Here is a 24,856-nt window from a genome sequence, read left to right on the forward strand (position 1 = left end):
AAGGAGATGCTGGTTCAGCTCTGAGTGTTAAAGCTTTGACACTGTGCACAGGGAAACATCACCTCCATCCAAACCCAAAGCCAGAACTTCTGAGGCTGGTGTTGGGAGGGAGGCTCCTGAGGGTTGTGGGCTCTGCAGGGGGATGTGGGGCTGGTGGCGAACAGCCCCGTCTCTGACCCTAAAGCCCCCCTTCTCCTTGAGGCAGGAGTTTTCCTGTAGATTATGCTGCTGCTCCCTACCTGGGCTGGGGCGGTGGCCCTGGCAGGACAGAGCTGCCGGCTTCCCGTAACTCTGGCTCAAGTGGGAACAACATTTCCCTTTAGGTATCAAGGCTAGAGCTTGGGCCCAAAAGGGTTTGGCTGAAGGCTCAGGGTTCACAACAGAGAAATAAACAGAAAGGATCATGAATCTAGACCACCAGTTTGCATTTCTTCAGTACCACTGGCTCCTTTTCACAGCAAATATTTGTAGTGCCCCCACTATTATCCCGAAATGAAATTTGCCGATGTTATTGCTTGCTTGTATACATACCGTAACAAATCAGCGTAATGCCTTAACTGAAATATACAGGAACTAAAAGGAAAATAATGTATAATAAAATAGCAGATAATGCTTCCACCCAACTATACTAGAGGAAGTAGTGAATGAGATGCTCGCTCAATTCCACAGTGACAAATGCAGGTGGATCAATGTGTTTATACCATCAGATCAAATATCACGGTCAGCCTTGGGGTGCTGTTAAGAAATGAAATACTTCCGGTGAAATTCTGAACCAGACAAAGTACACTCAGGCCTTAATTCAAAGGATGATTGCATTCCTGAGAAACTTGGGGTTTATTAAAACTACACAAAGACTATTTGGCTGACTCATTTGAGTGCCATTAGTATAAGGAAGAGAACTATGGCACCCTAGATGGTGTGCTGGGGGGGCTCAGGCTGAGAGGTGCCTGGAGGATACACCCCCAATGCTTACACATGCATGCGTGCGCACACACACACACACACACCCTGACTCATAAGTTCCTGCTTCTAAGGGATACCAAAGCTGGATCCTATATGTGCTTGCAGGTGAAATTGCCTTAAAAGGTAGACAGATTCTGAAACTGTAGTCTTTCTGGGGACCTTCTGGGGCAAAAGGGAAAATGCCACCAGCTGGTGGACAGCTGAAAGAGATTGTCCTGTTTCACACCTGAAGAATAAGGCGTTCCCGGGGGCAGGTTGGAAGACCACACTGAGCCCATAAGCCACGTGCTGGAGCATCACTTAGATCAGCGGAAGAGAGGACCACACCTTTGCCTGGTTAAGTATGGAGACGTGGCTTGCTTTCTCCTCTCTTGCTTCTCTCTTTCACAAGCAGAAGAATAGGGTGGAGGCGACGGGGAGAGAGCAGACCACACTGGGCCCCTCCTTCAGGAGACTTTGGAGTGCTTTGCCTTTGTGGGAGGAGCAGATCTTTGGATCAGATAGGAGATTGGAGTTTAAAAATGAATTGGATTGACTCTAAGTAATGGAATGAAAAGCTGTAGAACTGGGCGGGACTATCTTGAAGGCAGTTGTCATCCATTGGGAAGGGAGAACTTGGCACAGTCCTGTGGGGGGCAAAAATAACAGCATTTTGTGTTTATATCCAGATGGCGTAGATGCTAACAAACTGGCTATATTATTTATTATGGTCAATACTGATATTTCAGAGATAAAACACTGTTCTCTTGGGTGGGAAATTCTTCCTTAGTGTTCTCATTGATAATTTACAGGAATGAGGGTTTGTATTTTGTAATTAACCCTTGAGTTCTGTTAGTTTTTTCTCCCTGCACATAAGCTTGAGGTGTTACTAAGAGAGACTGCATTGCCAACGAGAGTTCAGCAACTTTGAGATGAAAGTGCATTTTAATATTTTGATTTAATGGGAAATGGTATATCCCCTTAATAAGTAGTTCAGTGACATTTGGTAGTTCTGTAATATTTGACTTGGGGTTGAGTTTATAAAAATTTCAGCTCAACAGTAACTTCAGGGCTCTCAGGGATGTATGTATTTCGGAAATGAGAAGACCTGGTTGACATTCTGATTCTAAAATCAACATCATCTCTTACGCGTCACCATATTTTCAATTATAATGGACGATGGGCCTCGCATTTAAAAACGCTTTCCCTGCAAACTCCCAAACAGACCCAGCTTGTGTGGAATAAGGAGGAGGCTTGGGTGGGAGGGAAGGTTCTCACGCCCACCCTTCCAACTTAACAAACTAAAATGCCTCCTCCTCCGAGACGAGACTGCTTTGGGTTTTCCCTCCCTACACGGGTTCCTTGGGGATTTTTTTAGAAAGTGGAATCTTTTTTAACTTCTTGGGGAATTTACATCCTGAGTCATCTGAAATAGCTGAACTTGGGAAAGGGGAAATCATGGCAGGAAAAGCCTGAGGTTGTACGAGATACCTCTAACAGCCAGACAAAAGTGTTTCTGACAAGATTTGGGGAGAGAAACAGATGTCCAGGGCATGGTGTTCTGGTATCCTGTGGGCATTTCAGAATGCTTCAGAACTTCTCCATGTTTGTTTCTTATTTCAGCATCGGCTCACTCTCCAAGGGAAAAAAATGCCCTACGTGGATTCTCTCAGGTCCCCGATACGCCACTCTCAGGCAGCGATTAAGGTCAGGGGTTACACTCACGCAGTCCTAGGATGCAGTGGAATACTGTGGCTTTTAAATTTTTATTTATTTATTTATTAAAAAAACACAATTTTTGTAACCAATGGAGGCAAACTTTATACATCATAAAAATCACCTATTTCAAGTATACATTTCAGTGGTCTTTAGAATAAATTTACCAAGTGGTGCAACTGTCATCATAAATCAGTTTTAAAATATTTCTAATACCCCCATTAGAGCTCTCATGCCTATTCCCCCCACCTCTTTTTTTTTTTTTTTTTTTTTGCCAGGAGGCTCAAGGGCAGACCTCTCTACACCAGAGAGTGGTCATAAAACCAGATCTCTCTTCTACCTATAGTCCCTCAAAGAAGGGGAGGGGCCAGCTCTTTTCCCCATCTACCTTGTTCTGCTGGACTAGGGAAATAGAACAGCTATCCAGTTAGGTGGCACCTGCTACCAGTGGCTTGGAATTAGAGGCCTCCTCCCCAGAGTGGATGTGAACTCCAGGCTGGCCTTATAGCAGGTCTTGACCCCCTCTCCAGCATACATTGTCAGCAGACTCAATACGATGCAGCCTGGATAGAGATTAGTCAGTAGCCATGAGGGTGTGTGTGTTTGGGGGGATTTGTGTGGCCATAGAGGGTGCCCTGCCCACCTTCCATCTGCTCCTGCTATTTTCATGGATTCTGGCCCAACTTCTGGCACTAGTGGCCCTTTGTTTGTGAGCTCTCTCTGGCCATGAGAGCCCTCTCTGCCTGTGTGTGTGCCAGGTCAGAAGACCCAGGGAATTAACACCCCCAGGTCCTACACCCATGACTGACAGGAGTTGGTGGATCAGTACCCCCACTCCCTCGTCCCTCAGGTGGGAGAACATCACAGCCTTTTACATAGTCCCCCAGGGGTCCTCCCAGGTCTGGCCTCTACTCACCCACAGTTTCCACCCTTCGTTCCTGAGCCACTTCTCCCTTACCCCACTGGTCTTTCCTGAGATCACCTCCCAGATAAAACACCTGCACTCAAATCCTTGTCTCAGGTGGGGCCTACTCCCGAGGGAGCCCAAACAGATAGAAGGAGCAAACAAGAGGAAGTATGTTATAAAGAGCACTCTGGGCTCTCCTGCTGCCCTTCTCGATAGGAAACCTGATATTTCGGGATCTGAACGCTGGAATATCTTTGCATATTCAGACTCGCTTGGCAGCTGTGACGTCTTGCAGGGCATTTGGAGGACTCTGATACCTGTGACAGGTGTCTCCCTTTGCTGAACTTGGAGACCTCCTGTGGGGCCCTTATCCTGGCCTTCACACCCACCCTGGGTGAGAGGGCTTGCCTGAAGCAAGGCACTGTGCAGGGCCCTGCAGCCCCGCAGCCCCGGGCCTGTCGGGGCTGAGGGACTGTTTCTTGGGGCCCAGGACTCTGAAGGTCCCTTGAGGGCAGGGTTGGCCTAGCTCCTTCCCCAAGACCTGGACTGAAGTAGGTGCCTGCCCCCCCAACCCCCGGGGTCGGGGAACGTGTTAAATTAGGCTGATGCCTCCAGCATACATCATCCACGTGTCTGGGACCACATCTGGTGCCTCTGATCGCAGCCAGATTTCTCCAGTGTCTGTTTTCAGCATTTTCCCAAAGCACCTATAAGTGAATTTGCAAAGCAGTTACCTCTGTCTGCAGTGCTTCCTTCACTGGTGTGGGAACGCCGGGGGAGCTGGAAATCTCTCCCCTCCACCCACCCCTGTTTACCGAGGCGTCTGAGTTACTATAGCCCTTCTGTCATTTCAGGTGAGGCAGTGAAAAGTCCCACTGGTACGAATTCTGCCCTTTCTCTGAGAGACTTAGTGCGCCGAGCCGCTGTCAGCTGAGCGGGCTGAGGTGAATTAGTCCAGCTTAGCTTCAGTCACATGGCCCAGCTCTGGTGGCTAGGATTTGGTATTTTTACAATTTTTTTGACAGCCAAATGACTTTGTTTCAGAGGTGAGTGTTATCAGCATATAAAATCTATGTAAATAGGCCATTTCAGGTACTGAGGACAACACCTATTTATTTTAAAAGTTCTCTTAATTCGGGGTGCCTGACTGGTGCTTGGTGTGTGAATGGCGCATGAATCTTGATTCAGTGTGTGGGTCCTGATTATTCCACTGAGAAGCTGTGGCATCTTGGAAAAGTTACATAACTTCTCTGAGAGTCAGATTTCTCATCTTTCAGGTGAGTGTATTAAATCCTATCTCAAGACGCTGTTAGAAAGATGAAGTAAGCCCAGGGATGGAAAACACTTGGCATCAAAGACGCGGCGGGTCTGGTTATCTATTGCTACCTAGCAAACCGCCCCCCCACTTCTCAATGTAAAGCAGCAACCATTTTCTTATGCTCAGGGAGCCTGTGGCTTGGGCATTTAGACAGACAGGCGGGAGGATGAGTTGTCCCTGCTCTGTGGTGCCTGTGGCCTTGAGTGGTCAAGGGTTGGCTGGGATCATCTGGAAGCTTCTTCACCCCCATGTCTGATGCCTGGGCTGGGATGACTCAAGGACTGGGGTCCACTGGGGCTGCTGACCGGAGGCTGCACGTGGCCTCCGCGTGTGGTTCAGCCTCCTCCTTGCATGAAGACCTCAGGATGCTCATACTTCTTGCTGCAAGGCCTCTTGTGGGCCCAGTTGGAGGATCCCCCGCCTAAGACATCTGGGAGCAGACCCTGCTCACCTCGGGGGCTTTTCTCGCCAGAGGATGACTTGCATTATCTCCTTGACTCTATTTATCCTTGACCTTGGCCTTAACTGGAGTGGTCTCTACTCTCTGATGCCCTGAGAGAGAAAGGATGGAGGACACTCATTTTCTGGGCAGCAGGCCCAGAGCACATGCCAGGAGGCGGGCAGCATGCACAGCGGGACCTCTAGAGGAAAGATGGGTCCCCAACAGAGGTGCGACCCAAAGGCCGGAGGGAAAGGGGGTGGCGGTGTGGTCAGACCCTGAGCATAGTTACCCCGTCCTGGAGACTTTACACTCATCAGCTCAGGTCGTCTTCACAGGGACTCTGTGAAGTGGGTCTGATAACGTCCTCATTTGATAGTTGAAGAATTAGACTCCCCGCGAGCTCTAAGTAAGTCCGTAAGTGAAGGTCTTGGGACCTGAAGCCAGATCTGTGACTTGAGTCTGTGCTCTTAGTATCGCTCCGGTAGACAGCCTCCCTCTTGGTGACACCTTTCCGTATTTTGTTCTCTATTTATTGTGCATTGATCTTTTCCCTGATGCCATATTGTTCTGAGAGCAAGAATACGTCTTCTTCTCTTACATTCCCTGCCTGTGCGCTTGGAAGTCCCTCAGAAAGTGGCACTGGGGCCAGGCGGAGAGGCCCCCTTCCCTCCTCTGTCTCGTGAGCCCCACCAGCTGGGCTCTAGTGAACTGAGAGCAGGGAAGGCAGTGTTGCTCATGTCCTAGTCTCCAAAGGAAATTTTACTCTTGTTTATTGTTGACGTATTGGCTTTGAAATTGCGATAGCGAAGGTCTACTAAAGGGGTGTCCCATTTGGAACAGGGAGGGACCCTCCCTCTCTCTTTTTTTTTTTCCTGTTTTCAGGTTAAAAGCAATAACCATGAAGCAAACAGAAAGAAAACCCTCCAAAGAATATTATGAATGGCTCTGACAGGTTAAAGCTGCTGGATAGATGCATAATTTACATGACAAAGACCCGAGCACAATGCTGATTGTCAATCACCAGTAATAAGATTCCCCGAAAAGCTCAAGATCTTAATTAAAAAAAAAAATCCCATAATTTATTTTTGCTGGTAAGTGTCCTTTTGCCTTAGGAACTAGAATGTTGCTCTTCCTACACTTTGTCTCACCCAGGCCAGGTCTGCTTGTGCCGTGACCCCGCACCTCCAGCTCCTTTCCCTGGTTGAGCAGGCTGGAGTACAGAGGACTTGGGTGAATCCTGTCGATCGGAGAGACACAAGAAGATCTAAGTTTTGATGGGGAAACCAGCAGGCTGACAGATTAAAATATTAATGATGCTTCTGGGTAGGAGGGCAACACGGGCATTGAAATAGGCTGGAGAGTCAGGGCTGGTGAAGGTGACGAGGGGAGGGGATGACCGCTCTGAGCAGGAGGCCCTCCGTGCCTTGGGGCCGCCCAGCTCTCCAGCCTCAGCTCTGGTCAGGATCTGGCCACTCAGAGCTCCAAGAAGGAACCAGGTCTTTCCCCCTCCACGCAGCACCACTTCCTCTCCCTGAAGGACCTGTGGTGCCCTCACCTTCTCCCTACCCACAGCCTCCATCCCAGATCTCCGGTGATGGAGAGAGATCAAGTCTTGTCATCGGGGACTTTTCTGTGACTTTTCTTTCTCCTCATACAACTGTGTCCTGACTCGAACCTATACATACCTCAAATAGAGTTCATGCAAGCCTTACTTTTTAATTTTAATTTAAAAAGCTGGACTTGCCTACCAGGTAGTGAGTTCTGTCAAGGAGCCCTGCTCATGTCTTCATTCATCCCTGTCCCCCAGTACCTGATAATTCGCAAAGTGAACAAAGGAATAAATGACTGTTGATTCAGTGGGATGCTTTGGGACTCAAGAGGGTGCTGGAGAGGGCAAACGATGTCAGAGCGCATGTACGGTGCTGGGCACAAGCTGAGACCAGCCTATTTGCCATAGGCTGTCATCTGAGGGCCTGGGGAGAACGGAGACCCCTTTTCTAATGCTGAGCCTCACCGCCCTGAGCTGGGGGGCTGGACTAGCTTGGGAAATGTTCTCAGGCACTCGTGGGTCGTAAGACTGCCCCGGGAGTCCCCGTGTCAGATTCTTCAAAGACAAGCACTTGTGCTTGTTTTTCTGATTCTTTTTTCCTGCTGAGTTACTGCCTGTGAGAAAGCTGCTGTCCACCTGCCCGCTGAGGACCCCGTGTTTGGTATTGATCCACACTGCTGATGCAGCCGGGCTGTGCAGAAACAGGGCTTAGCCAGGGCACACCCAGGCTGCTCTTGCGCCTTCACAAGGAGCGTCTGGGGCCAACTGTCACTCAGAAGGCTGGTCAGAGCAAACACCTGCCCCTGCGTGATTTGTTTCCTAGATTCCTTGTTGTCCCTGGGCAGGATAATGGCCACCAGAGCCCTTGCTCCATAGCGATGTCTCCTAGGAGCCTGGAGGTGAGGACTGTCAATGAGGATGGAGAATATTGCTGGTCCACTCTTGGGAGGGCTTGTTGGCCACATGGTGTATGTGCCCCACCTCCAGCACTTGTCCAGGAATTATGGGAGTCAGTGATGTGAGCACATTCTTTCCTAATTTTATCCTTCTGCCGTCTATATTTCTTCTTCTTCTGCCTCAGTCATTCCTGTTTTCCTTTGGCACAGCATACATTTCTGTACAAAAGACTTCAGTCCATTGTAGAATGCAGCAGGGCATCAATGGATAAAAGAATACATGTGAATTCTGCCCAGGTTGACATGATGAATTTTAAGACACAGCTGGTCCTGATATACCTGGTGGGCTGGGGGACCAAGCACTGGGGAACCTGCAGAGAAACACAGCTGGCGACTTCATACTCCTTCTAAGGGGTCAGTGTGTGTCCTTGTAGAGTCAGGATTAGATGACAGTGTCCAGCAAAGGACACCCAACATGTTTGGGAAACTAGATACTTTATGAAGCATCGTGCTGTCCTCCTATACCTGTCGGGTCTATCCTGTTTCATCAATTCTGGGATGATGATTGTTCTTTCAAATGTTAGCATCTCTGAAATCAAGATGCATCATATAATGGATGGTGTCATATGTAATGAGATGTGATAAATAGCTGGGTCACTCCTTTGACTGTTTGCCATCAGATCTGTTCCTACCCTTCTGTTGCTTGGCTCTGTAGAGAAGGGCACTACGTTCCCCAGCTCCCCAGTTCCCTGATCGCCTCTGCCTGGGTACAACCCATTGGAGGCACTGGTGGAAGACTGGAAAGTGGGGGGCAGGGAGAAGTCAAAGTATTTCTCTCTCTCCTTTCTGTCCTGGGCCATCTCACTGCTGCCACACATCTACTGCCCCTGCCAAGATCCAGGCTCTGCCATGTGGCTCATCTCCTGGGCTCTGGTGACCCTGCCTCCTCCCTTTGTCCCTTCAGCCTTAGGCGGTGGTGGCTTCCTGTCTTGTCATTTACCATTTAGCTTCCTTGTTTTCCATCACTTGGGTAACTGATTCTTTGCATTAAACTTCCTCTCTTTGAAGTACCTAGAGTGGTTACTGTTTTCCTGGTGAGATCCTGACTGATCCAAAGATACAGCATCGCAAGATTAGACACTGAGAGGTCATTATTTCTCTTCCCTAGATCTCCACTGAATCTGGTAAAGTTAAGGTCACCAACGGCCCTGTGCTGCCAACCTCAGAAGATGCTTTGAGGGTGCAGCACTTGGCAGTGTAGCATCCCCATTTGTTGAATCTGTCTCTTTCCTTTTTTCCTGGGACATCCACCCCTTCTTTCTCTTGCCTTATGAATTTCCTCCATCTTCTTTGCCTGGTCATCTCTTCTACAACTTCCTTAAATGTTAAGTTCTGCAGAATCCAGGGTCATCCTTCTGCCCTTGTCTTCACTTCACTTGCTTACACCCATGGCTTTAAATGCAACCTCTCTGTAGCATGAAACTGTCTCCCGAGCTTTAGCTCAGAATTCCACTATCCTCTAGCCATGTTCCTTGGGTTGTTTTAATAGATCTCATAAACTCAAAGTGTCCTTGGCTGCACTCACCTTCTCCGCCCTGACCCCAGACCAACTCATTCTCCTATGTTCACTGTCTCAAGGGATGGAGCCTCATCCATCCCGAGATCCAGACTAGAAACATCAGGGGGTCCTCCTGGCCTCTTCTCTTCACTTTACCTCCCCAATCCCGCTAGTTTCCAAACTCCATATCCAGTGGTATGTGTAAATGTTTAACTACTAGAAATCCTGAGGGGAGAAAAAACTTCTCTGATTCATAGCATTTGCTCATACTCCCATCACAGCTGTGATTCCAAGTTACCACTGTGACGTCACTGAACATGGACTTGGGAAGTGATGCGCACGCTCAGTTCTTGTGAGCTGTGTGAGCCACACCCCTCCTCTGCATCCATCATCTTATTCTCATCTTCTCCTTGTCAGCTGAGTTCGAGCCCCTGTTGATAGGTCTTCTCATTGTGTTTCCAGTCTCTTCCCCCTTCCCAGACTGGAGCATATCAACCTCTAACTGAAAAGATTTGGGAGTCTCCCATTGTTTAGAAGAATACCAGAGACAGAGTCTCCTTGGCCTTGATTCTAGGGGAAATGACCATCTCTCCACCCTTAGCTGTCCTCCCAGCCCTAACCCTGGTCTTGAGCCAGGACCCACCTGCTGACCCCCTTGACATTTTACCTTCCTTTTCCTTCTGTACCTTCTGTTATTTACCTGTTTAAGGCATTCAACCATCTTACAGTACTTGCTTGGTGGGCTATGTGATAGTGAACATGAAGAAAGCCAGGGAGTGAGTCACCTCTACATCTGGGGCTGGGAGTGGGGCTGGGATAGACGGCAGACCTCTGTGTGTCTGTCAGTCATTTTGGGATGCTGCAAAGATTTTAGGGAATAAATCATAGTTTAGAGGGTCATATCCTTGGAAAATTATTAAACAGTTCTTGAAAACTTGAAGGTTCTCTTGGATATATATGATACACAAGAGAAAATGGGTTCAAATGCACAGCCATCCCTTTGCCTAATGGCTAACCCTTTCTTCTAGAAATAATGAGAATTGGCGGAATGCCTCGCTGGGTTGGACAGTGGAGATACAGAGAACAGGGCATGGTGGTAGCTCACAGGCTTGTGAGTGAGCGTAGAGTCCCTGTGCTTCTGTCCACTGTTCACAGAGAGGAGTTAGGGCAAGACTCCCAGAATGAGTCTCAGCCAAAGTTAGTTTGAGCTTTGGTCTCACCTTCCTCTTTATAACATGGAGCCAAAATCCCATCAACCCTACCACCCACCTCCTGGGGCTTTTGTTCTGTTGGGGTTTGGATTGAAATAGGAGATGACTCTGAAACGCTAACTGCATAAGAACAGGATGTGAAATTATTATTCATTTATGTCATCATGTGTATATGTGTGTCTCTGCCCTCTGGCTCTTTCCTGGCTATTATGGCACAGTTGGGTGGGGACGACGGGGGGGGGGGCATAAACGAAGGAAAAGGCCCCACCTCTGTCTTCAAAGAGCTTACCTTCAAAATATGGATAGAAGTGGAGCTTTAACAGAATATAGAATAAAATTAGGTGATGACATATGGTGTTTATCGATTGGTTCTCTAGGTTTTCTAAAAGTAAAGCAAAGAACATGGATTGAAGTTACAGAATGGCAATTTGTCGTAAAGATATGTCTACATTTTCAGATGCAAAAATTAGAGAAATGCAGTCTGGTTCTCATCCTTATAGCAGGACTTGCTTTTTCAGGGAACAAGAAGGACTGGAGGGTTTCCTTGAATATTATTTTATTTCATAATTAAAAAATACATTCTTCCTGTACAAAATTAAGGAAAAGCATAAAATATAGTAACAACGTTTACAAATTTGCATGAAAAGATTAAAAATTACCATATTTCCCATCACTTAGAGATAATCCTAGAGGTATTCCTGAGATTTTTCAATGCATATTTTTGCATAATTTAATGCATAGCATATATACAACTTATATCTTGCTTTTTTTTCACTTAACGTTATCACATAAGCATTTTTCCAGGTTATTAAACACCCCTCGTAAACATTGCCTTTAATGGCTACGGACTGTTTCAGTATGTGAGTGTACCGTAATTTATTGGGGCATTTTGTCAGATATATTAGTGGTTTCTATTTTTTTTTCCATTTTAAATAATTCTGCAGTGAAAATTCTCTCTCTTTTTATGTCCTTAGGATACAGTTCTAGAAGAGGTATCCATGGATAAGAACATTTTAAGGTCTCTGTCACATTTTGCCAAACTGCTTTCCAAGAGGGGTCCATGGGTTTATATCCCTTTATTTCTCTATCCTCTAGCATCATTTTCTTAACAGGGTAGTTAATATACAGTAAGCTGCACATATTTCAAGTGTACAATTTGGTGCGTTCTGACATACACACACACCCATGAAGCCATAGTGACAGCCCAGATGATGGACAAAGTTATTGCCTTCGTAATTTTCCTCTTGCCCCTTTGCACTGCTCCCCACCTCCCTCCTACCCCGCAAATAACCTCTTTCCTGCTCCTTGTCATTCTAGGTTAGTTGGCATTTTCTAGGATTATTCAAAATCCAATCTTCTTTTGGCCTGGCTGTTTTCACTCAGCGTAACTATTTTCAGAGTCATCTGTTGTAGCATGTATTAATAGTTCATTACTTTTTATTGCTGAAGAGTATCCCATTGTATGGATGGACCCAGATTAGCTTATCCATTCAGCTCATGGACATCTGGGTTGTCTCCAAATAAAGCTGCAGTGAACATTCATGAACATATGCTTGAATTCCTCTTGGGTGAACGCCTGGGAATGGTAGGGGTGAGTTATGTGGTAGCTGTATGTTTAACTAACTGGCCTCTTGTTAGTAGTAATCACCTCTTAAGGCAAAACAGTGATGCAGTATAGTGAAGATAGTAGTAATAGTTATCATTAGTAAATTAATTGTCTCATTGAACATTGCACTGATTCTCTGATCGAAGTTGAGGTCAGGGAGGAGGGGAAGAGAGGAGGGGGCAGAGACCCCCTTCCTGTCACTCTTTTAGGTATTCAGCAGAGTGACCAAGGGGGATGCTCTGTGCACAGTGTTTTCTAAACCCCTCCGTCTCGTACTAGGTCTGCAGCCCTGTCTCTGCTCATGATACCTCCAGGCCCTTCCCCATTTTCCTTGGAAGAATAGACTCATGTCCTTGATTGGAGTGTCCTGCTTGGATTCAACTCTGTCTCTCTTTACAATCCTTTAGGATGAAATGACTTAATCCCCTGCCAATCACATCACCTCCTTTTCCTTTTTTACACTCAGTACCCTTCCTAGTATGAAGCATGGGGGTGGAGGTGGCGAGTAGGGGACTGTGGAAGCAACCCGCCTGACTTCATGGGAACTCCATGAAGGCAGACTGGACTTTCTTGCTTGCCGTCCTGGGCAGAAAAAGACATTCAGTAAGTAATTGTTGAGCAAGTGAATGCACAAATTTACATAATAAGGGAAAAACTAAGTGTCCTCAGTAGCCAGAAGATGGAGTGATCAAACATGCTTACTTTGGGCAATCAGAGCAGGTTTCCTGAAGCGTGTGGCGCTCATGAGAAAACAATGCAAGATAAAATATAAAAGGTCAGGAAGCGTGGTTCCGAGAGCGTCAGTAGAAGAGAGGAACTGCATTTCTTGTTTGAGAAATGTTCCATACACCATGACCTCGAACGCTCATAACAAGCAGGTGGGCTAGAGTTATCTCCATTTTTCTGAGACTCAGAGATTTGGGGAAGCCTGCCCAGTTCCCAGCTAACAGGAAGTGACTTGACAGAGTGCACATCTCTTTGAGGGACTGGGCTAGGTCTTGAGATGGCAGGAGAAAGGGGGAGGTCATCTTCGTCCTCTGAGTGGTGTGACACATTCATTCTTATTCCACTGGTCCTGCAAATGTGAACCCCCGCGCTCTGCAGAGGGGCTTGCTGTGGCTGAAAGGGCCTGGCCCCCTCTCCCACTCTTCTTCCTGGGAGCACATTATGCAGTGAGATGCACACTAGGACCATTCCCTTTGCCCACTGTGGCAGCACAAGGATGCCAGCTCTCACAGGGCCTGTCCCGGGGCCCTGCACCCCAGCCTCTCTGGGTTTACTTGGAGCCAGGAAGATGGGCGGAGGTTGTCCCTGTGCTAGTCTGTCCTCGTTCTTCTGTGAGTCTTCTCTGAGCCACTCACCACGTTGATCATAAGGAGAGAAGTTTCTGATGCACCCCGTAAGGTCTTTGGTTGAGTTCTGAGGACTGTCAGTTTGGGGTCTGTTTCCTTGTTTGGGAACTGCAGTCAGATCCAAGAAGCCTTTGCTTTTGGCTTCACGTTCTGGCCTGTGGGAGGGCCGCTGGCCAAGGTGTATGTCCCAGTACAGTGTGTCAAGGAACTCTTCCTGGGCAGCATTGGAGCCAGGTGCTGGACGGAGCAGGACCTCCCCTGGAGAAGCCTGTCTGCGTGGCCCATATTTGGCACATGCTTGGCACACGCTAGGCCACTCTGAGGCTACTGGAATGAGTAACATTGCAGGCCGGCTTGGATGGTATCACCAGGGCTGAGGTTCCCCAACTTTCTCAGCTCACAGCACCCTTTACCTATGCCTCAGGAAGTTTGTTTTTACAGTGCCCCAAGGCTGAAAGAAACACCCAGCACTTCTGCTTATGAAATCGATTGGTCCCTGAAAGCAATAACTATTTATGCTGTAACAACATAGTGCCTATGAGGCGCCGCACGATGTCTCAGCCCATGGGGTCGCATTGGACCCTGCCATCCTCACATCTTATTCCACGTTGGTTTTTTTAACTCGGTTCTTGCCTTTTATCACAACAATCCTGAAAACCAGAGTTCACAGGGGAGGCATCATGAAAGGAAGGCAGCCACCTGATGTCGAAACTGAGCTACCCCGAGTGAGCTACTTGTTTGCATGGTGCCTGGCACTTGTCACTGCATTTTCCTCGGAAATCTAAGACCACCAGTGGGTGGCGGCTCTGCGATCTGCTGTGGCTCCCTGGGGTGCCTCGACACAGAGTTTGGGAACTGTGGCCCTCATGTCAGTGTCCTCCCTCAGCTCACCTCAGCATCGGTTGGATACTGAGAGTGTCCTCTTTTTAAACTTTTTTTCTTTTGGGGGGATGGGAGATAATTAGGTTTATTTAATTATTTTAACAGAGATACTGGGGATTGGACCCAGAACCTCATGCATGCTAAGCACATGCTCTGCAACTAAACTATACCTCCCCGTTACAACAGTGTCCTTTGTTTTGGGGATGGAGCCCACAGAAAGTGCTCTCGGGGTCTCCTAGTCTAGGGAGAGAAGGTCGTCACATAACCTGGTCTGTGCCCTGTGGGGAGTGGCGGGGTTGGGGGAGTTGGGGCAGGTGTCCTGCATGGCATGTGAAGAGCCCATTTCATCTGAGAGAGTGCAGGATGAGGAAGGTAGGCAGAGACATGGTCCAGACACAGGTCTGACCCCACCTGCAGAGCCAGAGGAAGCCAGCTGTCACATGACTTATCCTGGGGAGGGGACACCAGAGCTTGGTCTTCCAGCATGAGTTGGAGAGAGCATTCAGGGAGAAGGGGCCAAGCCACCCAAGGAGGCTCGGGGGAGGCTGTGGAATTGAGGGACCATCTGCATTTCTGGGCTGGGATGCCTTTTTAACAGGGCGTGAGATGCAGGCTCAGGCGCTGAAGGGCTGACTCTTGTGTTTTCTCCCCAGTCCTGCGGGCTGTGCAGCCCCACATCTTTCCTGAGATGATTTATCTTCTCTCATTCTTCATTTTTACTTAAACAAGAGAGAAATGAATTTTGCCAGTGTTACAAATGGCTCTTTCCAGGAGGTTTGACTCTACCTCCCGGCCACGCATCTCCTGCCTGATGCAGACTCCTCTTCCTTCTCTTCTGTCGGGAGTGACCTGCTCTGTCCTTCAGAACAGCAAGTTGACAAATGCCATCTGATGTTTCTCCCAGGCCCCTCCATCCATCTTGATGGCAGGCTTCAGACAACACCACCACGGTGGAGACTTTACACTTTGAGAGTTTTCTTCAGTGATTTCATTGTGCGTGCTTTTGATTTCAGTGCCCCCTTCCCTTGGTCCCTGGAGAGTTCACATGGTGCCACTGGGTAAAGAAGATGCTTTTCTGCAGTTCTGTTCAAAGGCTGTTGAAAAGAATGAATGAGAGGCTCTATCATTTGCCCAAGTCTGTTGTTGGCAGTGGTTCTGCAGGGAAGGCGGTGATCGATCCTTTGACAACAGCGCTGCCTGAACCCACCTCTCTGCCTTGGGATGTGGGGTGATACCTCTCACAACCTGTGTCGTGGCCCAGAAGGGAGGCAGAAGGGCAGGAAGGGGACATTGGACTTGAGAGTGAGCCGTGGGCTCCATGGGGGGTGGGAAGAGTGTTCTCCACACCTGGGGCCCAGGCTTCTGATCTTGGGGCCTCAGCTTTGATGAGTCCTCAGGGAGAAGGTGGGCAGGTCAACGGCACTGCTCCAGCCGATGTGAGGCAGGGTGGCCAGCTCCGTTATATGGTCTCAAGACAGGGAGGCAAACACATTCATTTCTCAGGGCTGGGTCAGCCCTCTTGAGAATCAGGTAAGACACCAGAGCCTAGCTTACTTCCATTTGGGGACCTGCCCTCCTCCTGGCAGGGGCCCAGAGCCCTCCCACTGCCTCCTGCTTTCTCCAGCGGCCTCCCGAGTTCCCCTGAAGCCCCAGGATGCCTGCAGTGTTCTGCCGCCCGCCCGTCCGCTCACCATTTCCAAAACCCATGCCCTTCCCTTGCTGCTTACTTTCAAAATCAACTGGCCCTGACAACCTGACAGTGGTTTGATGGTTGTCCCACTGAGTTAGCATTCTGCTGTTTACCCCTGGAAGATGCTGGTCCCTGGAGGACAGACAGGGAGGTTGCTGGAGGAACTGGGGCAGGGCCAGGAGAATGGAGCAGCTGATGGATGGGGTGCCCAGGGCTCTGACTCACTGTGACCAAATGACAGAGGAAGACCTAGGCTGTGCAGGCCAGTGTTGTCCTCCAAGTAGGTCTTGGCTGTGGGTGCGGGATGGCACCGAATTCCAGTCTCAGCTCTGTGTCTCGGGTGACCGCAGCAGTTCCTGCTCAGGCCACGGCTCCTGCTAGCTGCCCACGATCTATAACCCTTCATCTTCTCTGCGGCTGGAAACATCGTCCTCAAACCAGATCTCACCATACTGCTCTTATTTAAATCCTTCAGCCACATCGAGGATGGAGCCAAGCTCCTTGCCTGCATCTGTGGTCCTTTATGATCCAGCCCCAGCCTAACACTGGGCCCTGTGGTGGTTGTTCCCACATCTACACCAGGACTGCTCTTGTCTCCTGCTTTGCTGATGCTGTTTCTTCTGCCTAAAGCAGCCATTTGTTCTCTCCCCACTCAAATTGCCCACTAATTCCTATTCATCTTTTCAGACTAACCAGGTCTGGCCTCACCTCCTCCACAAAGCTCTCCCAGGTTGGGGTTGGAGCATCCTCTCTGAGCATTCACAGCACCGTGCAGTCCCTTGGAGCATGGACCACACTGTGCTCTTGTGGTTTATTTATTAATTTGTCTCCACCATCAAAGCATGGGATCATTGAAGTCAATGAATGCCATTCTCATAGGCACATCTGTGTTTGTTGATGGACTGAATGAGTGAAGGGAGATGCTCAGAGTCAGGCCTGTGGCTCAGTCTCTTTTGGGTCTGTGTGTGCTTGGGGCCTGCCAGAGGTGGGGGACTGAGGAGAAAAGTCACTAGTAAGAGTGAGGCAGGGAGTCAGCGCCTTGCCATGCGGCCAGGCTCCCAGGCTGTCCCCACTGGGAAACTGGAGTGCAGATCAGGAGAAGAAAATGTGTAGCAGCATAGATGTGTGTAAATGTGGTGAGGGTGGAGGAAGCCTGCAGCTCTTTAAGCTTTAGCCTGATCACTGCCGCCATCCCTGGTAGTGGCCTTGGTGGCGCTGGTATCCATGCCAGTGTTCCTGACCACCTGCCCTGATCATGCCGGGAGTGAGGCACTGGCTAGAAGATGCAGGGATGATGGATGTATGGGATGGAGTTCAGGAGCAGTGGAGTAAGAGCTCCTCTTGAGGGATCTTGTGGGCGGGAGGCCTCCTGCCACTCTTCTGTCTTCCATGCCTGGTCCAACGGCACCCTGCAAGGCGGCCTTGTCTTCTTTGTATATATATAAATAAATAATACTTCAATAAATAAATACATATTTTGAAGTATTGTTAGTTTACAATGTGGTATTAATTTCTGGTGTACAGCATAATGCTTCAATCACATATGAACATACATATATTTATTTTCATATTCTTTTTCTCTATAAGTTACTACAAGATATTAAATATAGCTCCCTGTGCTATACAGTATGAACTTGTTGTTTATCTATTTTATATATATTCATTAGTGTCTGCAAATCTTGAACTCCCAATCTATCCCTTCCCACCCACTTCCCCTCTGGTAACTGTAAGTTTGTTTTCTATGTCTGTGAGTCTGTTTCTGTTTTGTAAATAAGTTTTTTTTCTTTTTTCTTTTCTTTCTTTTTGGTTTCACATATGAGTGATATCATACGATATTTGTCTACCTCTTTCTGACTTTCTGACTTCATTTATAATGACAATCTCCAGGTCCATCCATGTTGCTGCAAATGACATTATTTTATTCTTTTTATGGCTAAGTAGTACTCCTATGTATAAATATACCACAACTTCTTTATCCTGTCATCTGTTGATGGACATTTAGGTTGTTTCCATGTCTTGGCTATTGTAAATAGTGCTGCTATGAACATTGAGGTGCATGTCATAAACAGGTTCATACTGTGTAGCACAGGAAACTATATTCAATATCTTGTAGTAGCTTATGGTGAAAAAGACTATAAATACAAGTATATGTATGTTCATGTATGTCTGAAGCATTGTGCTGTACACCAGAAATTGACACAACATTGTAAACTGACTATACTTTAATAAAGATATATATATACAGAAAAAAGATACATGTACCCCAATGTTCATAGTGACCTGTCTTCTAAAGCTGTACCCATTAGGATGTGATTAATTTGGTTGGTTATGCCTTTACCTGATCTTCTGGGCATCAGGGTCAGATAAGTTGTCATCAGTGTCACTGTCATCTTCCATCTGCACCTTAGCAACGCCCAGGCTTCTAAGGAAGGACCCTCAGAGAATGGTCACGGCCGTCACTCATGTTTGTCCTTTAAGAATTTGGCACATGGGACTCAAGATGGCTATAGGACAAAGTCCCATACGTTCTCTGGGAGCCTAACTGTGCTTTCTTGTATAATTTTGTTTCCAAGACCGTGGGTGCCTTTCTGTCCTCCCTCCTGCTTTAGAAAAAGCTGTTTTGTTATGAAAAGTGGTTGCCAATTTATTCTTTGTCTGAAAATGAGAACTCCCATTTTCCTAGGAATAAACTACTCCTACTGGGAGTAATAAATAAACTACTGCTTTGGATGTCTTGAAGTAATGGCAAATAGTAATTGAAAGATGATGAACCTGTTCCTTGCTTTTACACATCTCTGCTAATATTTACACATGATGACATGCATGCAGACACTGCCATTTCTCAGGTGGCCAATTTGCCAAGTGGCCCTGCTGGTTCTGTCGGCATGAAGAGAACCACATGAGATAGTTCGCACCTCTGGGGTCCCAGGTCTCATGTTCAGGTTCTCTGGAAATGGGAGAGTGAATGTAAGGTGTTGGATCTGATGAAATATTTTGTAACACAGAATCCGTGCATGTCCCCTTGGCACGTTGTATACCCTCTTCTCCTGCAAAATGGGAACAATAATTCTAGTTTGTTGTGAAGATAAAATAAGGATGTGTGTATATCTAAGTATCCATCTATCTGTCTATCCACATATATATCTGTATGGCAGAAACATTAAATATTTGGCATAATTAAAATACTCAGTGATTGGTTATTTGGTTTGAATAGGTGAAGAAACCCAAATGAGATTCTCCACTTGGATGGCATTGTATGCCTTCTTGAACATGTGAAATCTGTGGAGAATTTAGCATTCACACTGGAGGCCCCTGGGGCCAAAGAATTAACTAGAAGCCACAGAGTAAACTGGAGGCCAGAGTTAACTAGAATTTCACAGCTACAAGGCCTGGGTCCCTTAGAACTGTGGAATACTAGTTAATGGAATTCTGAAGATAATGCAGAATTAATCTTTAGATTTGTTCTCTTTTGCAGTCCCTTTCGTGTGTCACCAAATTCCAAGAACTAGAACTGATTATGGACTCTTGGCATAAACATTATGACCTTCATGACCACCGTCTTCTGAGAGCGCCAATAATGCATTTCATTTCTCTTTTTCTTACACTAAAGACAGACGGTCACTTTTTTATGACTTTGTGTTCTGGTTAGTTTGGATCTTGGGATATTCCAGAAACTCAATATGTGGAATATATTGCTGCATAAAATAAGGGGGAAAATGTAAAAAGAAATTAACTGTATTTTAAGAAACTCAAATGAAAAATTATTGACATTTTAATTCAGATTCATGTTGGTAAGTCTGCTGTCTAGTAGCAGCAAAAGACATAAACTCTTTTTATTTGTTCATAACTTTGAGCTATAAAAGAGATCATGATTAACACTTTTTTTCCTCGTATGGTAGCAGAGCCTTCAAGCTGAAGAGCTTGAGAAGAGTAAAGAGAACACGCAGAGTGTTAACGCCATCAGGAAATTGTCTAGGGCTTTGTATATGATGCTTGTTCACTCCTCCAAATGTGTTTGGACGCATTTTCTTATGTCAGACTCACAACCTTCCTGGGAGATGGGCAGGGAGGGTTTGATTATCCCATTCAGATCTGGGGACCAAGACATGGAGAGTTAAGTGACTTGCCCAAGGTCACCTAACTAGTAAATGTCAAGGCTGCTACCAAAAGCACAGCCTCCCGAATGCACGGGCCAAGTCTTGTCCATTCCGCCCTGGGGTGGTTCTCACTCCTTCCCACCTCACCCCTTTGCCTGGCTCAGGTAGCAATTCTTGGGAAGGCTGCATCCTCCTCCTGGCTGGTCTCCATCCCAACCCCGCTGACCTCTCAGTCATTTTCTTGTTCTGCATGGACCTTGCGTGCCTCCCCTGTGCCACAGCCAGGTAACTTCCAAGAGCATCTCCACTGTCACTGGAGAAGCTTTGGGGGTTTCCCATAGTCAGCTGCATAAGTCATCATGTCCTCCCCACACCCAGCTGTCTTTCTGCCCTGCCTCTGCCTTCTCTCTGGTAGGCCTCTAAGCTCCAACTTAACTGAGTGAGTGTCCTCACTTGGGTCCTGCCTGCCCCCTGCCTCCCTGCGTCATGCATGCTGTACCACCCCCACCACTGCTCTATGGATCTCTGCCTCTGGGCCCCTTTCAAATGAGACTTTCCCAAAGAAGTCATCATCCCCTGGTCCCCAATTCAGGGATCTCTCCTGCCTTGAACTCTTAACCCTTTGCACCCACGTCATGGCACTGACTGACTTTCTCCTGTGACACTGTAGACTGGCCTTATTCCCTGTATAGAGTCTGTGAGCACTTTGAAGGCAGGGACCTACAGATAGAGTGACAGAAAGGATGGGACTCTGGCTTTGGAATTAGATCCATCTGAGTCCAAGTCAGCCTGTTCCCCTGTAACCAGCCATGGGAACGTCAGCTGGTCATGAGGCCATTGCTGGAGTTCCCTGCAGGGCTTCAAAAAATGAGGTCTACATCCCGCTCTTACAGATTGTCCTGTGATTTGGGCTTGGGCGTGGCTGGGTATTAGAATCTCAAAAGGTCCATGGACGATTCTGATGAGCAGCATAGTTGGAGAGTCATGGATTCAACCGGCCTAAGCAGATAGGCTAGAACTTACTCTCAGATAAAACACCTCCCGCCCAGAGTCCCTGGCACCGTATCCGACAGTGTGTGTAAAGCATCTGGTGCGGGGGCGTCTCCATATGCTGACCATAAACGGGGTCATTACAGTTATGATCCGATGCCTAAGCCTCCACAGCACCTCACACCACGCCCTGAACAGGGCGGGGCTTGAAGCCCAGTTCTAAAGTATAAAACCTAAGACAAGTATGTGCTTTGTGAGAGCAGTGTGAGGTGTCAATAGCCTTTGGGGACCATTTGGGTGCTAATATTCCAAAGGTGGCCTAGGAACCGCCTTGCGAGGCTCACCCTGAACACAGCTGCAGTTGGCCGTGCGGGCCTGTCCCTGCCCCTGCCCCTGCCCCTGCAGGATTCCGACCCGAGGCCGCCTCCTGCAGTCCCACTCGGGAGATACTGACTAAGCGCTGATGCTGTTTCCACGGGGCATGGCGGCCTCTCTCTTCACCAGGTCGTGTTGGGCCAGTGGCCGGGAGAGGACCCACATTTGAGAAGGAGCTCTTCAATGTAATGATAGGACTTGGCTTCTGGAAAAGCTAAAAGAATGCTGACAAGATCCATTGTGTGCCTGCCCCTTGCCCCATGTCAGCTGCGTTGCACAAAGTTATAGGAGGCTGATGGTCTTTGTAAAACCCTGGGTAGTCAACGCTGCCTTTAATGGTGAATTTTTGCCTTGAGGACATCAATCTAAGGGAAGATTATGGTTTAGAATGATCAGGCTTTCTTCTTGGAATTCATTTGCTCTTCTGAAGACTGAATAGCTATTAGTAGTCCTTCCTGAAGCCAAAGGAAAGGAATGACCACTGAAGACTTGGAATCTCAGTACCATTAAATGGAATGCTTGTGGAATAAATGCACCTCTAATGAGGAGGGGTGCTGAGGAGCCTCAGTGCTCTGCAGGGCTGGGGAGGAATGAGAGGAGAGGCCTCATAAAAGAGCAGTCAATTATTTTAAAGATGAGTTGGCATCTTTCAATTCCTCACCAGATAATGAAATATCTGTTTCAGCCGGAGGCTATTGTATCATTTCTGATGTATTCAACAAAATTTATTCAACAGTCATTTATTGAGTGCTCCCCTGTGCCAGGCCCTGGGCTGAGGCCTGGAGAAATGCAGTCACTGTCTGTGGAGAGATCACCAGCTGTCGGGGAGAAGTGCAGGAGAGAGTACAGACTTCCTGGAGGAGGTGTGGCCTCAGCCAGGCTTGAAGGAGGGGGTTTACCCCACGAAGGAGTTGTTGAACTGAGTAAGGGGTCTCCGTCCAGGTGAGCCGGACTTAGCCAGGGATGCGGCACTGCAGGTGCACTGGGTACTGAGCCCACACGTGGCTGTGGAGTGCAGACCAGGCCCGCCCTGCAGTTGGAGTGCTGGGCAGGACTTGCCTCCATCAGCTCTGCTTCGTGCCTGTGTATAACATCCGCCGTTGAGGCCCCCTGGGCTCCAGTGTCACCATCAGCCAGTGCAGCCTCTGATAGTCTCTGAATCCCTGACCGTAGGTGCAGAGGAGGGTCAGAGAGACTCTGCATCTGCAGAGGCTTCCTGGAGGAAAGGGCTGGGTAGGGTCTTGAGGGGTGTAGGTTGCACAAGTTGGAAGGTCCTCCTCTATTCTTCTTTCGGTCCCCCTAAAAGCATTTCAGCCCCCTGCCTTTCCCCCAGGCTGCAGCAGGCAGGGGCTGCATGAAGAAGGAAGTAAGGATGTTACTATGAGCATCTCTGAGGATTTGCGTTCTCTGTAAGTGCTAAGTCTAGCAGAGAGGAAAGAGCATGGGCTATGGATCCTGACAGTGGGCTGCGCGGTCAGCCCCACCTCTTGCTGACAGCACCACCCAGCTTCTTCTCAGAGCCTCACTTTTTCCTTGGTACAGTGAGGGCAATCCCACTTATTCAAGGCTTGTGAGGATTCCATGAGAAAGCCCTTAGCAGAAGACACCGCCATTGCTAACTCTTGGTACGTTGTGGTCAGTAACATCTGTTACACCATGACAGTTCCCACATGCAGAGGATGCATGCTGGGGGTGCCAGGGCGATGCCGGAGGTGCCCCCCCCACACACACACTGACTCTGACCAGGACAAAGGGCCTGAGGATTACAGAACCACTGCTTTCTCCTGCCTTGGCCCAGAGTTAGCGCTCATTAGTGTTTATTGAATGAATGACTGGATGAATGAAAAAAGCAGAACTGGCCCTCTGGTGTTTTTTGCTAGGAATTTTGTCTGCACATCTATCTTTATTAGAAATCAACTGCTCCTTTATTCTACCTTGAAAAAGAAAAGATTCCTGCAGAGTTTTACATAGGAGTGAGATGCTGGATAGTTGGGTTCTTGATCAGGCTCGTGGGAAAGGGAACCCAGGTTTATTTGGTGCTCACTGTGAGCTGGGCACTGAGGGCTTCCCTGATGGATGCCCAGGGCGGGGCCTTGAAGCCAGGGTCCCTTGATCCAGAGGCTGCAGCCCTGAGGTGGGCTCTGACAGGGCACAGTCCGCCCAGAGCCATACCCACACCTCTGCCAGGTGTCCTTCATTCCCCAGAAGCCACCTCCCTGTGACTGGCTTCAAGGAAGGCATGTGCCTGAGAAGCAGGCAGGTGTCGGGACCTCCTAAGCGTTGATTTCCAGCCTCAGCCACCTTGGTAGCTGTTACCTTCAGCCACAGGATTCTTCTCTGCACTCCTGCCCACGTCTAGATATGGTCCTGGAGACGGTGTCAGCTGTCCTGCTCCAGGCGAAGTGACACACTGGGCTATTTGGACCCTGCTGCCCTGCCCCCAGGTCACTGTATGATCTCCACAGGGCCCTACGACGCGGAGAGGGGATGTCGGTGGAGGAGCAGCAGCGTCCTTCAGGGAGCTGCACTGGCCAGATTTACACTCTTACTAAATGTTTTACAGCATGTATTGCACTGGATAAATTGAAATTGGACAAGAAGGTTTTTAACCAATTCATCAGTCCAAGTAAACCCTGTTAAGAAGTTGAAATGAGCTCTTATGGGGATAAAGCTATAGGAAAACAAAGTACAATAATATTCTCCTCTTTCCAAGTTATATGTAAAATCAGTGGCTGGTTCCCTGCTAATGAGCCTAACTTCTTGTGGTATAATTTATTCTAGGAGATCAGGCCCGAGGCAGGTTGCCTGCGGCTGTGCTCAGGCCAGGGCCAGAGGTCTGGGATATTTGTGTTAGAGAGGCGAGCTGAGGAGGGGGTGCTCAGAGGGTGTGCTGGGCACAGGGGTTCAGCAGCCCAAGGGTGCAGGGCTCTAAGGAGAAGGTGGGTGCTGCCTGGCCCTGAGCACAGGGCACAGCTCCTGTTTTATCTCATTTAATCCCCAGGACACAGAGTCACTGCAGAGGAAGAAGCCGAGATTCTGGGTAAGGAAGGAAGTGGGCTCCTGAAATGCATCTCAGCCCGTTAGAGACAGACTGGGGTGGTACCCTCCTTGGCCTGGGTCGAGCTGAGAGAGCTGGAGCTTTCTGGAGCTTTAATGGAGGGAGGGGGAAGGCACAGCCCCCAGAGCAGGAGGTGCAGGAGCAGAAGGTGGGGCTGAGGAAGTCTGCTGGGCAGCACCCCGGCAAAGGAGGGGACCCAAGGGAACCAGGCGCTGGGATGGGGAGAGGGGAGGGCTGTGCTTGACCGTGTAATTCCTCTGGGCAGAA

The 24,856-nt window shown here is 48.3% G+C and overlaps 1 protein-coding gene across 3 annotated transcripts in view; it reads left to right on the plus strand.

The window, feature by feature from the left end:
* The window catches only part of CLSTN2 (calsyntenin 2), a 593,109-nt gene that overhangs the window by 16,034 nt on the left and 552,219 nt on the right, over nucleotides 1–24,856 (plus strand). The window lies entirely within an intron of this gene.

Source organism: Vicugna pacos, chromosome 1 (genome assembly GCF_048564905.1).
Source record: "Vicugna pacos chromosome 1, VicPac4, whole genome shotgun sequence".
Lineage (NCBI taxonomy): Eukaryota > Metazoa > Chordata > Mammalia > Artiodactyla > Camelidae > Vicugna > Vicugna pacos.